Consider the following 12,332-nt stretch of genomic DNA (forward strand, 5'->3'; position numbering starts at 1 on the left):
ATTATTCTGGTTGTGAGGGCTACTCAAAATAATTTAAACAAGTCAACCCCATCACACGATGCCAACCATGCATCTATAAATGAGCCTAAACCTTGTAGATTTAGAGTAAACGCGAGGGCGTAAAACTCGTGGTCGAAAAGACTAGGAACATCAAACAATTGTGATGGACGACGCGTTTGTTTCAAAAAACAAGACTTATATTTTATGGGGAAAAGTGTGATACTAGTTTTGTGAATATAATATCCAATATTAAATTTCAAACAATTATTGGGCGCCGCCTACCCAGACATAGTATAACACGGACTACAAATACTGGGCGCCGCCTACCTAGACATAGTATAACACGGACTACACATACTGGGCGCTGCCTACCCAGACAATAAAACGGTCGCTGACTACTATAGTTAAATAAATAAGCATAAATCAAATAGCAAGCATGCTAGTACGACTTACTAATCAAATTAATAAGCTCATTTATGTAATTGGAATTTTATTACTATTAGTTCAAAACTAATAAAATATTAAAACTTACAGCCCAACGAAATAGGCACATCGTTTAAAATTTAGGTTATTAGAAAGCTGAAATCATGGCCAAGCCACTTTCGTCTTTTGAGTTATCTTCTTCCACACGTTACCCAGTACGTCCTGAGCCTCCCTACACTGCCTCACCATCGCCGTTGCTGCCTAGCAGCAGCGTGCCAGAGGGTTTTACCCTCCCATGTCTCCCAGCAACGTCTCCGGGATGCTACTCACGCCGTCACGGTGTTATGCCAAGCAAAACTCAGTGTCGGCGCATCGCGCAGCGAATGAGAAGAACTCAACGCCAGTCATTGAGCGCCGATAAGACGTGTAGAGGAAGATGAAGTTTGAATTTTGGATTTTAAACATAAATTTTCGAAAACACTAAGAGGAGATTTCTGAATCTAAAACTCCCAACAAATTTACGTTTTTGAAAAACATTGACAAATCATGGTTTAAAAGGATTTTACCATTGAAATCTATTTAGTTTTTATTTTCCAAACGATTCGAAAATTTTTGAAGTCAAACTCCAAAATCAGTTTGCAATTTTGGGCAATTTTCACAAAAAATCTTTTGAATTAATTGAAATCTAATTTCAACTTCCAAACAATTACGGAACCAGTTCTTATAATTTTGAAATCAAATTCGAAGCAGACCAATCACACAATTCTGATTTCTAAAATTATTCCACGATTAATTAGATTACAAAATTGATTAAGAATCGATCCCTCGACTCTGATACCACTGTAAGGAATTCTTGTGTTCATCTAATGAGCGCAGTGGAAATTGCAGACAAGAATAACAGATCTAGATTCATAATCATATTGCAAGTTGAGCACGTAATACACAACGGAACTAAATCTTACTTCTTGTTGTGTTTTCTTCTACGATTGTGTCCTGCAAGTTGAATCCACTACTATCGAGGTCCACGTGTATTCTGATCCGATGCAGGAACAATTCCTCGGTACAATCACTCTATAGAGAAAGCTAGGAATTCTCTACAAAGCTTTACGTATTTTCTCTCTAATGTTACGATATTTCTCATCACCCACAATGGAGAATAAATAACCATTATATAGACAAAGAGTCATTAGGGTTTCATGATTGTTGGACTTATGGACTAATTATAATTGTAGCCCAACTATAATTATTTAATCCATATTAATCTAATCTAGCCCATATCCTTTCAGTTCAGGGGACCAATATTACAAGCTTTTTTTTCAGTTGATTTCACTTTAAGAGAGATGGGAGATAGAGACGTTGCTGTACAAATTTTTTTGTAGAAGAAGAAGAATGATGTTAGGAGTGGAATTGGAGTTCAATGTGATTTCGGAATTTGGGGAATACACTGATTTTTGGGTTAGTAAATCCAATGGGAAATTGCTTATCTTGGCAGAGGGTTTTGATAAAAGATTTGGAATGGAGTAGTTAATATTTAGGCTTTTGATAATCAAAAAGGAGAAAATAGTTTTGGGAGTGTTGGGTCGATGGAGTTGGGAATGCGATGGTCGGTCTTGAAAGAAGAGAAACATGGACTCGGGGAGGGATTTCTCTGCTGAGAAAATCCAAGTCGAAATAAGGAATTCAAATTCAGAAAATTAAACGAATGAGGTGGGCTTTCGAACTAAATACTTTCAAGAGCTTTAGTTTTAATATATTGATTCGAGCATCATTTTATGTGACGAAATTCCTTTTAACTGAGATTGCAAGTATTATTAATTTTATTCGATGATGATGTGATTTATGTGCTTAAAGTGAAATGATTAAAGCGAAAGTGAATTAGAGATAGACGGGGAGGCTGAGAAGAACCCTCTACCCGAAGACACATTTCCACCCCAGGTGGAGCTGAAGAAGCTGCCATCAAATCTAAAATACGCTTTCCTCGGGAAGGAGAACTCATATCCAGTGATCATCAGCAGCAGCCTTCCAAAGGAACAAGAGGCGAGGCTACTGACTGTGTTGAGTAGGAACAAAAAGGCAATTGGATGGAGCCTTACAGATTTAGTGGGAATAAGCCCCGATGTATGCATGCACCACATCAGGCTGGAAGAGGGAGCAAAGGCACATCGAGATGCCTAAAGGAAGGTAAACCCTAACATGCGAGAGGAAATATTGAAGGAAATCTTGAAGTTGTTGTCGCTAGGGATTATCTATTCAGTGCCGGACAGCGAGTGGGTCAGCCCGATCCACATGGTCCCAAAGAAATCGGGAATCCAAGTCGTTCAAAATGAGAGGAATGAGCTGATCTCAATGAGGCTAGTCACAGGTTGGCGAATGTGCATCGATTACCGTAAGCTAAAGAATGCGACCAGGAAGGACCATTTTCCCCTGCCTTTCATCAACCAAATGTTGGAGAGATTAGCTGGGAAGAAGTACTTCTGTTTTCTAGATGGGTACAGCGGTTACTTCCAAATTTACGTGGATCCTGAAGACCAGGATAAGACCACCTTCACTTGCCCATTCGGAACCTATGCATACCGACGCATGCCTTTCGGCTTATTTAACGCTCTAGGTACGTTTCAACGATGTATGATGAGCATATTCTCCGATTTGATTGAGGACTGCATAGAGATATTCATGGATGACTTCACGGTTTACGGAGACTCTTTCGATACTTGCCTTCATCTTTTGGACATAGTTCTAGAGCGGTGTCAAGCCAAGAGTTTGGTTTTGAATTTTGAGAAGTGCCATTTTATGGTCACCGAAGGGATAGTTTTAGGACAGATGGTCTCGGAAAGAGGTATCCAGGTGGATCGAGCCAAAGTGGATGTGATATCCAAATTACCATTCCCTACTGATCAGAAGGGGATAAGGGGTTTTCTAGGGCACGCCGGTTTTTATCGAAGATTTATCTAGGATTTCTCCAAGATTGCCCAACCCCTCACCCGACTTCTTCAGAATGAAGTAGAGTTTGTTTTTGATGAGCAAAACAAGGCTGCGTTCAACCTTCTCAAGGAAAAGCTCATATCTGCACCTATCATACGGGCTCCTGACTGGGACTACCCTTTCGAAGTAATGTGCGACGCCAGTGATTATGCAGTGGGAGCCGTACTGGGTCAGAAGATCGATGGGAAGAGGTACGTAATTTTTTATGCATCTAAGACTCTGAATCAAGCCCAGCGAAATTACGATACCACTAAAAAGGAGATGCTGGCACTGGTGTATTTGTTCGAGAAGTTCCGGCCATATTTGTTGGGATCCAAGGTCATCGTTTATACTGACCATGCAGCGATTAAGTATCTGATTGCCAAGAAGGAATCCAAACCCCGCTTGATCCGATGAGTCCTCTTGTTACAAGAATTCGATAGGGAAGTGGAAGATAAGAAGGGAGTCGAGAACAAGGTGGCGGACCATTTGAGTAGAATAGTGCAAGATGGAAACAGCGAAGAGGTGCACGACAAGTTTCCAGAGGAGCATTTATGTGAGGTAATTTTTGAAGTCAGGAAGATTGACTGGGAAGAAGTAATGAAACTTACTAGCCATTACGATACAGCAAAAGGAAAAGAAAAGATAGGGCAAGAGCCGTGGTATGCAGACCTGGCCAACTACCAAGTGACTGGAGAACTTCCAGAGGTGCCGAGTATTACCAAAGCCCAAAGATTGAAGATCAAAAGTGAGGCGAAATACTACTTTTGGGACGACCCCTATCTGTGGAGAGTAGGATCCGATCAAGTGATAAGGAGGTGGATTCCTGACTGGGAGCAAAGGGACGTTCTGATCCATTGCCACTCGTTAGCATGTGGAGGACATTTCGGATCTAAAAAGACGGCAAGGAAAATTCTGGATAGCGGTTTTTATTGGCCAACCCTCAACAAGGATGCGTATGAGTTCTGCAGAAGTTGTGAGCGATGTCAACTGACCGGTGGGATATCTGCGAGAGATGAGATGCCCCAAGTTCCGGTAATTGTTTGTGAGCTGTTCGACATATGGGGAATGGATTTCATGGGGCCTTTTCCGTCGTCCTATGGCAATCTGTATATCCTAGTCGCGGTGGATTACGTCTCCAAATGGGTAGAAGCCAAGGCCACAAGCACGTGTGAAGCAAAGGAGGTGGCCAAGTTCTTAAAGAGTCATATCTTCAGCAGGTTCGGAGTTCCGAGGGCGATCATATCGGACCAAGGTACACATTTCTGTAATCGCACAATTGAAGCCTTAATGAAAAAATACGGTGTGCACCACAGACTATCAAGCCCCTACCATCCGCAAGCTAACGGTCAGGCGGAGATTTCTAACCGCGAGATAAAGAAGATCTTGGAGAAGACTGTAAACCCTTCTAGGAAGGATTGGAGTGTGAGGTTAGAAGATGCTCTCTGGGCAGCCTACAAGACCCCCATAGGGATGTCCCCGTACCGAATCATTTTTGGGAAGATGTGCCATCTACCGGTTGGAATTGAGCACCGAGCATACTGGGCAGTACAGCAGGTAAATTTTGATACTACAGCCTGTGAAGAGGAAAGGAAGCTGCAATTGCAGGAGTTGGAGGAACTCAGATTGGAATCGTTAGACTCAGCCATGTGGTACAAGGAGCGAACCAAATTATGGCACGACCGGAATCTGAGGACCAAGGATCTCCATGTTGGGCAGAAAGTACTACTCTTCCAGTCGAGGCTGAAGCTCATGCCGGGGAAGCTCAAGTCGAAATGGACAGGGCCTTATGTCATCACCTGACTTCGTTCCAATGGAGCAGTGGAAATTTCAGGGAGTTTTCCTAACTCTGAACCTTTTATTGTGAATGGGCATAGGCTGAAAATATTTAGGGAGAATAGTGAGGTGGGTGTAGTGGATGAGATTCCACTGCAACCACGAATTTTGGCCGCATACTGATCAGTAGGATAGGAATTTGGGATTCCACGGGGTCTATTCTTTTGCAAGTATAAGTGCACTGACCACGTAGAATTCCAGATTGCCTATGGGAAATGTAAATATTGTAAATACGTAGGGATTAATCTCCGTATGCAAGATAATTTCAAAAAATCCAAAAATATTTTCGGGCCTTAATTTTAATTTGGAATACGTATTGAAAAAAAATTATCTATCTGGTGCTATTTCAGATTTTATTTAAGGGCCCATTTGATTTATAGGGGGATTATGGAGAGGACGAAAATTTGAATTAAAGTTGGTGCAGCTTTTGCAGGGTGGCGGCGGCTGGGAGAGGCGCGTGAGCAGAGAGAAGACCAATCAGGATCCGGCATTCTCAACGTCTCTCGCGTGAAACGACGTGACCGGTCACCTTCCATAGCCGGTTTTAACTACCCACAACCGCACTCTCTCTCCAAAATAACTATACCGCCTCACCCATTCTCCCTCACAAACCCTCATTTACATTTTCTCTCCCAAAAGTTTCTTCCCCATTTCCACCAGTTTAAACCCTACTTGCCACCACCAAATCGCAATTTTCAATCATGGGTAAGTAAGCGTTCACCAGGACGATCAAACCCCGCCGCCAAGCCCACCAGCGCCTGCCGCTCAGCCGCCACCCACGATTTCTTTGGACCCCATAATGGCATTTCTGCGCCAACAAGACCCGACAAGGGACTGGACAACGGCGCTGACCAATTTTGGCCAAACGGGAGGCGTAGAAACCGCAACAAGTGAAGTTCCGCCTGCGCCGGTCAGCCATACAGTATTACATTCAGAGGAGGGAACTCCCTCGGCGACCGCGCCATCAGAAACCTCGGTACCGAATTTGACGGAACTCGACGCCATCGCTGCCCACTACGACTCCGGCCTTGAGGAGCATGAGGAAAAAACGACTCAAGAGGGGAGCGGCGGAACGGAGAAGACGCCCGAAGCGAAGCCGGTATCTCAAGAAGTGGCAAGGGAGGACTTAGATCTGAACGAGTCAGCCCAGAAGCGGACTCTTATGACTGATGAGGAGTTCGATTCCATTTTGAACCAAGTGAACCAAGCAGCACAAGCTACTACCTCGGAGGCTGAGGGTCTAGACCCCGCTTCGAAGGCAGTAGGCGAGAGTGAAGAGACAAGGGGAATAAGTGAGCCAGAAAGCCCAACATACCAGCCGGAAGAAGAGAAGGGTAATACGATTACGGAAGCCAAGGAAACAGAAACAGAGGCAACAGAACTAGAAGTAGAAGCACCTACCCCAATGGTACCTCAGGTAGTAAAGCCGATTCTCGTCAAGCGGAGACTGGTAGTGAAGACGGATTCCAAGGTAGACCGGCCCAAACCACAAAGGGTATCGCAACTATGTTTGGGTAAGTGGGCATCCAGCAGGGCGAAACCGAACACGGCGGCACATCCGCTGGAGATCGTGAGTTACGACGAACGGACAACTCCCACAAAACCTGGGGAGGAGTCCTCACCTTTTGCCGACCCAGAGGATGCCGAAATGGTGGTCGAGGAGCCCTCTCTGGTGCAAGTGGATCAGGGTGTGGAAACTGAACGGATGGCTGAGGGTCCGGACCTCGCATCCAAGGCAGTTAGCCCCGAAAGACCGGAGAAGGACGACGCCAAGGTAGAGAGTAGCCCCACTACCCAGGAGGAAGTCCGATACAAAGAGAAGAGGAAACGAAAAGGCAAGACCGTTATGAGGAAACAACCTAGTACTAAGAAACCGCATATCGTGAACACCGGAATCGTCATTACTGAAGCAACTCTAAGAACTCCACCAAGCCGACGGGAGTTGAGTGACGACGAGTATACAGCCAGCACTAAATCATCTTCCGACAGCCACATCTCTCTGGCCGATGAGGAGTACACTGAACAGCAGCTCTTGGATGATCATAGAGAGTTAGTCCACCCACCGGTAGAGAGATTAAGATACCGGAGGTGGACGATTGACCTCACTGACGACGTGGTAGAAGAGATGAAGTTGTTCAACTCCAAGAAGCTCAAGGCCGCTTACCGCACCAAGGACGACAAGAGCAAGCAAATCAAGAGTGGGAAGGTACTTCATCTCCCTTATGTAGATGAATTGAAAGTTGGTGAATAGTTTCTCGCCCTTTTGCATGCGTTGGGTTTCGAATGGCTGTGGAAAAATGAGGTTATGAATATCCCGGTTAAGCTGGCCAAAGAATTTTTCTCAACTTTTTGATTTAAAGTCACCACTGATTTGGACGAGGAGTGCATCAGTTTTAGGGTGTTTGGGAGTGAAATTAAGCTGAGTATAATCGAGTGGACGGTAAGAATGGGTATGTGTACTTTGGAGGAGGCGTTGAGTTCGGAGTGGAGGAATAGAGAGAGGGGAATCCCATGCAGGCATGTGGAGTTTGAACCCCAGGAGGCATGGGCAGAGTTAACCCACCCAACTTCGGGAGAGTTCCAGTCCACCCTCTCACGGTCCATCCATTTCAACGAACCTATTTTACGCCTGGTGCAGCTGTTTTTAGACTTCAACCTTTTAGGACAGTCAAATTCGGCAGTGAGAACATCGATGACGGAGTTGTACCTCTTGTGGTGTGCCAAGAAGGGCAGAAAGTTTCTCTTGGGATTCTGGACCGCGTACCAATGCCACCTCATCGCCACCCACCCAGCACGGAATCTTTCCCTCTGCCACTTATTGGGAACTTTTGTGAGAAACAATATAACCGTCTCGGAGGGAGAGGACTTATCCCCCTTGACAATGGTGGACGGCCCAGGTTTGTTTGATACCCCCTAGTTCGTCCGAACGAACGCGGTCCACTTAAGGCAAGGCGTGCCACGCTTTTATGCAATGGGGGAGGAAGCTTTGCCCACCGGATGGGTAGCAGCAGCCCGGGAGACATCAGCACAAGAGCAGCGTCAAGAAAGGATTGAGAAGGCTATAAACGAAATAAGAGTAGAGAACAGACAGATGAGAGCCGAGATGATCCGGTTAGCGTCAGTAATGGTAAGGATCCTAAAGGAGTCTGCAGGACAGAGTATACTGACCCAGAGGCAAGCTACTATGGAGACGATAGTGACCGAGCTAGGAGAGGAGAACCAGTGGATGATAACTGAGATGAACAGGATGGCATCTATGATAGATGAGATATTGGAGGAACTAACCAGCCAGAGGAAGGAAGAAGCTACAGGAGACAGGGGCCATGAAGCCCAGCATCCCAAACCAAGTGTACCAGTAGAACCCGAGACAGAGAGAGGAGAGGCCGAGGAGCCGGCGGACGTAGATGAGGAGCAAGCTGGGACCGAGAAGGAACAATCTCCTGCACCACCTGCTCCGCGTAGGAGCAGGCGACATAAATAGACCACACCCCCTGACCGCAAATTAGTTTTTCTTTTCTTTCTCTTTAGTTTTTTGTATTTTTATTGTTTTCTGTGCTTTTAGGTAGTATAAATTGTGTATGTGCGCACACCCCATTCCTAACACTTAGCCTATTTCATAGTCTAAGTGTGAGAAGTAAAAGGTTTGTTTCTGGGCGCATGCTTTCTGTTGTTCTCTTGTTTGTATTTTTTGTAAGCATGTTTCCTCACACTTAGCCCATTGCATGGCCTAAGTGTGAGGAGTTTGTATATATATGTGTTTTGTGTCTGTTGGTTTCTGTTTAAGTTTTCAAACTCTTCCACTTAGCCTATTCCATAGTCTAAGTGTGAGAAGTTTTAGTGTTAATATGTTGTGTTTTTGTTTTATCTGTGTGTCCACCATACTGGCCATTACCTTTTCCTCTTCACAGCCTTATCTGAGGGCAGACACTTGTGAAGTGGGAGGGGGGACGCAATGGCCAGTATGATGTATGTGTGGTTTCTGTTTGTGCTTGTGTTAGTGTTTTGTTAGGTTTAGTTTTTTATATTTGTTGTGTTGATTGGGCTTAAAACTCAACTGTCTTGAGCTGACGGTGAGGGGAATTGAGGGATATAAGACATGCTGGAAAACAGAAACCACCCCCTTTAGTACCTCCTAGCCAGGATAGATGACGCAAGTATGAGGGAAAAGCCCATCCTCAGAGCCAAACACGAAAGCCCTCTTAAAATGTGAGTTATAAGCTTAAAGTGGAACCTTTTCCACAATATCCAGAAAAGAAAAGAGTGGCTGCCACAGAATGATTAGGGCGAAGTGACCGCGTGTGGCAAACACTGAAGGCAGTAGGAAACACCCTCACACAAAAAAAAAACCCACCTTTAGAACCCCTTTTCTAACTCTTTATACCCAGATAAATACCCCTAGCCACTGGACTGTGTGTGCAAGGCATGAAGCGAATGAAGCTTACTAGCTAGAAAGGTGTACAAGAAAGTCTGGAAGAAAATCGACCAGGGAGTTATCCCAGGTCCGAAAAAAGAAGAAGAAGGTATAAGGGTGGCGAAGCCACAAAAAAAAAAAGAAGAAGAAGGAATAAGGGTGGCGAAACCACAAGTAGCTACTAATCAGTAGGAAACCCATGCCAGAAGCGCCAGGAAAGAAAAGTTATTAACCAGGAGCCCAAGTGCACACAGGTCTCCCATATCAAATAAGGTAGAAGTTTTGAACCTTATAGCTTTAGGAACATCCGCCCAAAAACATTACAAACCAATAGCCCCATTACAAGCCTTTAAGTCCTTCAGTAGCTGCACGTGAGATCTAAGTCCGAGGCAATTGTGGTTGAGCATATTGAGAAAATTCAGTCCTAATCTTCCTGGTAAGGTATGAGTGACTGAGTGAACCTAGTGTTTGGCTGAGAGTTTGGGCGATCTTGACAAGCGGATATACTGACTGGGAAAGAAAGAGGGGGTGGCGGAAGTTCAAGGCTGTCTAAGGCCGGATTGCACCTAATCCCGAGATGAGGGATGGTTGAAAATATAGCCCAATCTTTGTGTTTTAGTCTTTTTATGTTTGATTGTGTGTTTTTCTGTGTTTGTTCAAGTGTTTTTCTTTGCGTCGTGGTATAGAGTCTAGTTTAGGTAGAGTCGGTCAGGGGAGTAACCAGGCTAGAATACGTACTTCTTTTGTTTGTCTTCACGCTTGAGGACAAGCATGTGGTAAGTGTGAGCAGTTTGATAAAACGCATTCTAGGCCTTGGTTACTGGTCAGTATGATGTGCATATTTGAACTTTATCTGCAAAACAAGTTGCTTAAGTGTGCAGGTTGAGTGTTCTAGCCAGTAGGGAAGCTTCGGAATAATTCAATAGAAAAAGGCGTCGGGATGTTGCCATCCTGATCAGTATGCATGCCAAAAAGGCTCGAGATGGAGAAGAAGGATAGTTGGGAAGATCAACCGCTAGCAGGGGGGCAAAAGAGTCATTTCACGCCGAGAGTCGACCCTAAAAATCAAGGGAGGCCTCCCTATATAAAGAAGCCACTTGGAGAGAGAAGGAAGAAGTAGTTAGTTAACTCCTAAACTTAGTTAGCAATCTCTCTTCGGTCAATCTGTCCTTCAGCATTATCTTTCAAGTTTCTCGTTCCTCGCCACAGCCATGGTCACTTGAGTTTCAGTAGATCGCCGGAGTTCCAGAGTTCTCGTTCCAGCCCGCTTGTTTCCGCCGTGTTACTGTTCTATCGCCCGAAGTGGCAAAAACACCTTTACTTGCTTTCTTAGTTTTCGCATTTAGTTTTCCTACGTTGGATCTGCTGTGTTCTCAAACAATTTCGTACTTTAAAGTTTTAGTTGTGATTCCAAACGTTTTCTGAGTGCTATGAAGTTGTTTTCGTTTTGGTTCATTTCGTTTTCTCTTTTCTTTCCGCCTAGATAATTTAGATCTAGCTGTTACGATAATCTCCAGTGTTGAATCGCATGTTTTAAGTTACATAGTTAAACTTTCTGTGTTCGCTAGCCTAGATTGTCTTTAGTTTTTAGATCTGAATTAGTTAAGTGTGGAAAGCCATGTTCACGTGGTTTCTGCATACTTGCATGTTGACCAGTGGGCGTAATCGCAGTTTCGGGTTTCGATCTATTTGTTTAAGGTTTAATTTGTAGATCTGTGTTCTTGAGTTGTTAATCGTTGTTTTTAATGGTGCTGAATCTGGTTTGTTTTTCTTCTGATTTAGTTTGTGTTTGTTGAAGAAGATGATGTCCATATCCGATGTTGGGGACCACTTTACTTTTTAGATACCTTTTTGCTTTTGTCCTTTACTTTTAATTATACCCTACAGATCTGACAGTCTAGTCACCACAACTACCACTGATTCCCTGTTTTTCTGTTTAGCCTTTTATAGAAACATAGTACTTTCCACATATTTTCTGTTACACCGCATTCACCATAATTCCACGTACACAACTACATGTCGACCACCATTCACCCTTCCTAGTCAGTAGGACACCATCTTAATTTCCCATCTAGGTAGAGACTCAACCCAAGCGTGGTAGCTAACCAAACCATCCAAAATATCACCGCAATCTTTCCAACCGTCACCATCTCTGTGGGATTCGACCCCTACCTTCACTATACTACCCAGTAGAAGAGGGTTGAGGATTTATTGATACCAGGTTCTAGGCTTAGCCGAGGTTTCCTTACTGATCAGTAAGACGCATCTTGCTTGAACGACACCTACACAAACCTGCTCTTTCAGAAATGCATTAACAGAATGGAATATAGATGGAAAATCTGAGTATGAAATCCTTAATACTTTACAAGAAATGGGAATGGCAAAAATTGCTTATAGGTACAATGGAATTTCTGAAAGAGAAGCTTGTATCCTTCTCGTTAATGGTTTTACTGGTCAATTAAAAATTTGGTGGGATAATGCTTTAGATCTTGGAAGCAAGGAACAAATTTTAAACCATGTTGTGAGCGTTGAAGACCAAGACGGAGAAGTAAAAGAAACAAGCGATGCTTGTGACTTCCTTGTACTCACTATTTCAATGTATTTTATAGGAAACCCGAGAGAGGAATATAACAGTTCTTCTATCGTCCTGACTAATCTTAGATGCCCCTCTTTATCTGATTATAGGTGGTATAAGGATGTC

This window comes from Salvia splendens, chromosome 5, assembly GCF_004379255.2.
Source record: "Salvia splendens isolate huo1 chromosome 5, SspV2, whole genome shotgun sequence".
Taxonomy (NCBI): domain Eukaryota; kingdom Viridiplantae; phylum Streptophyta; class Magnoliopsida; order Lamiales; family Lamiaceae; genus Salvia; species Salvia splendens.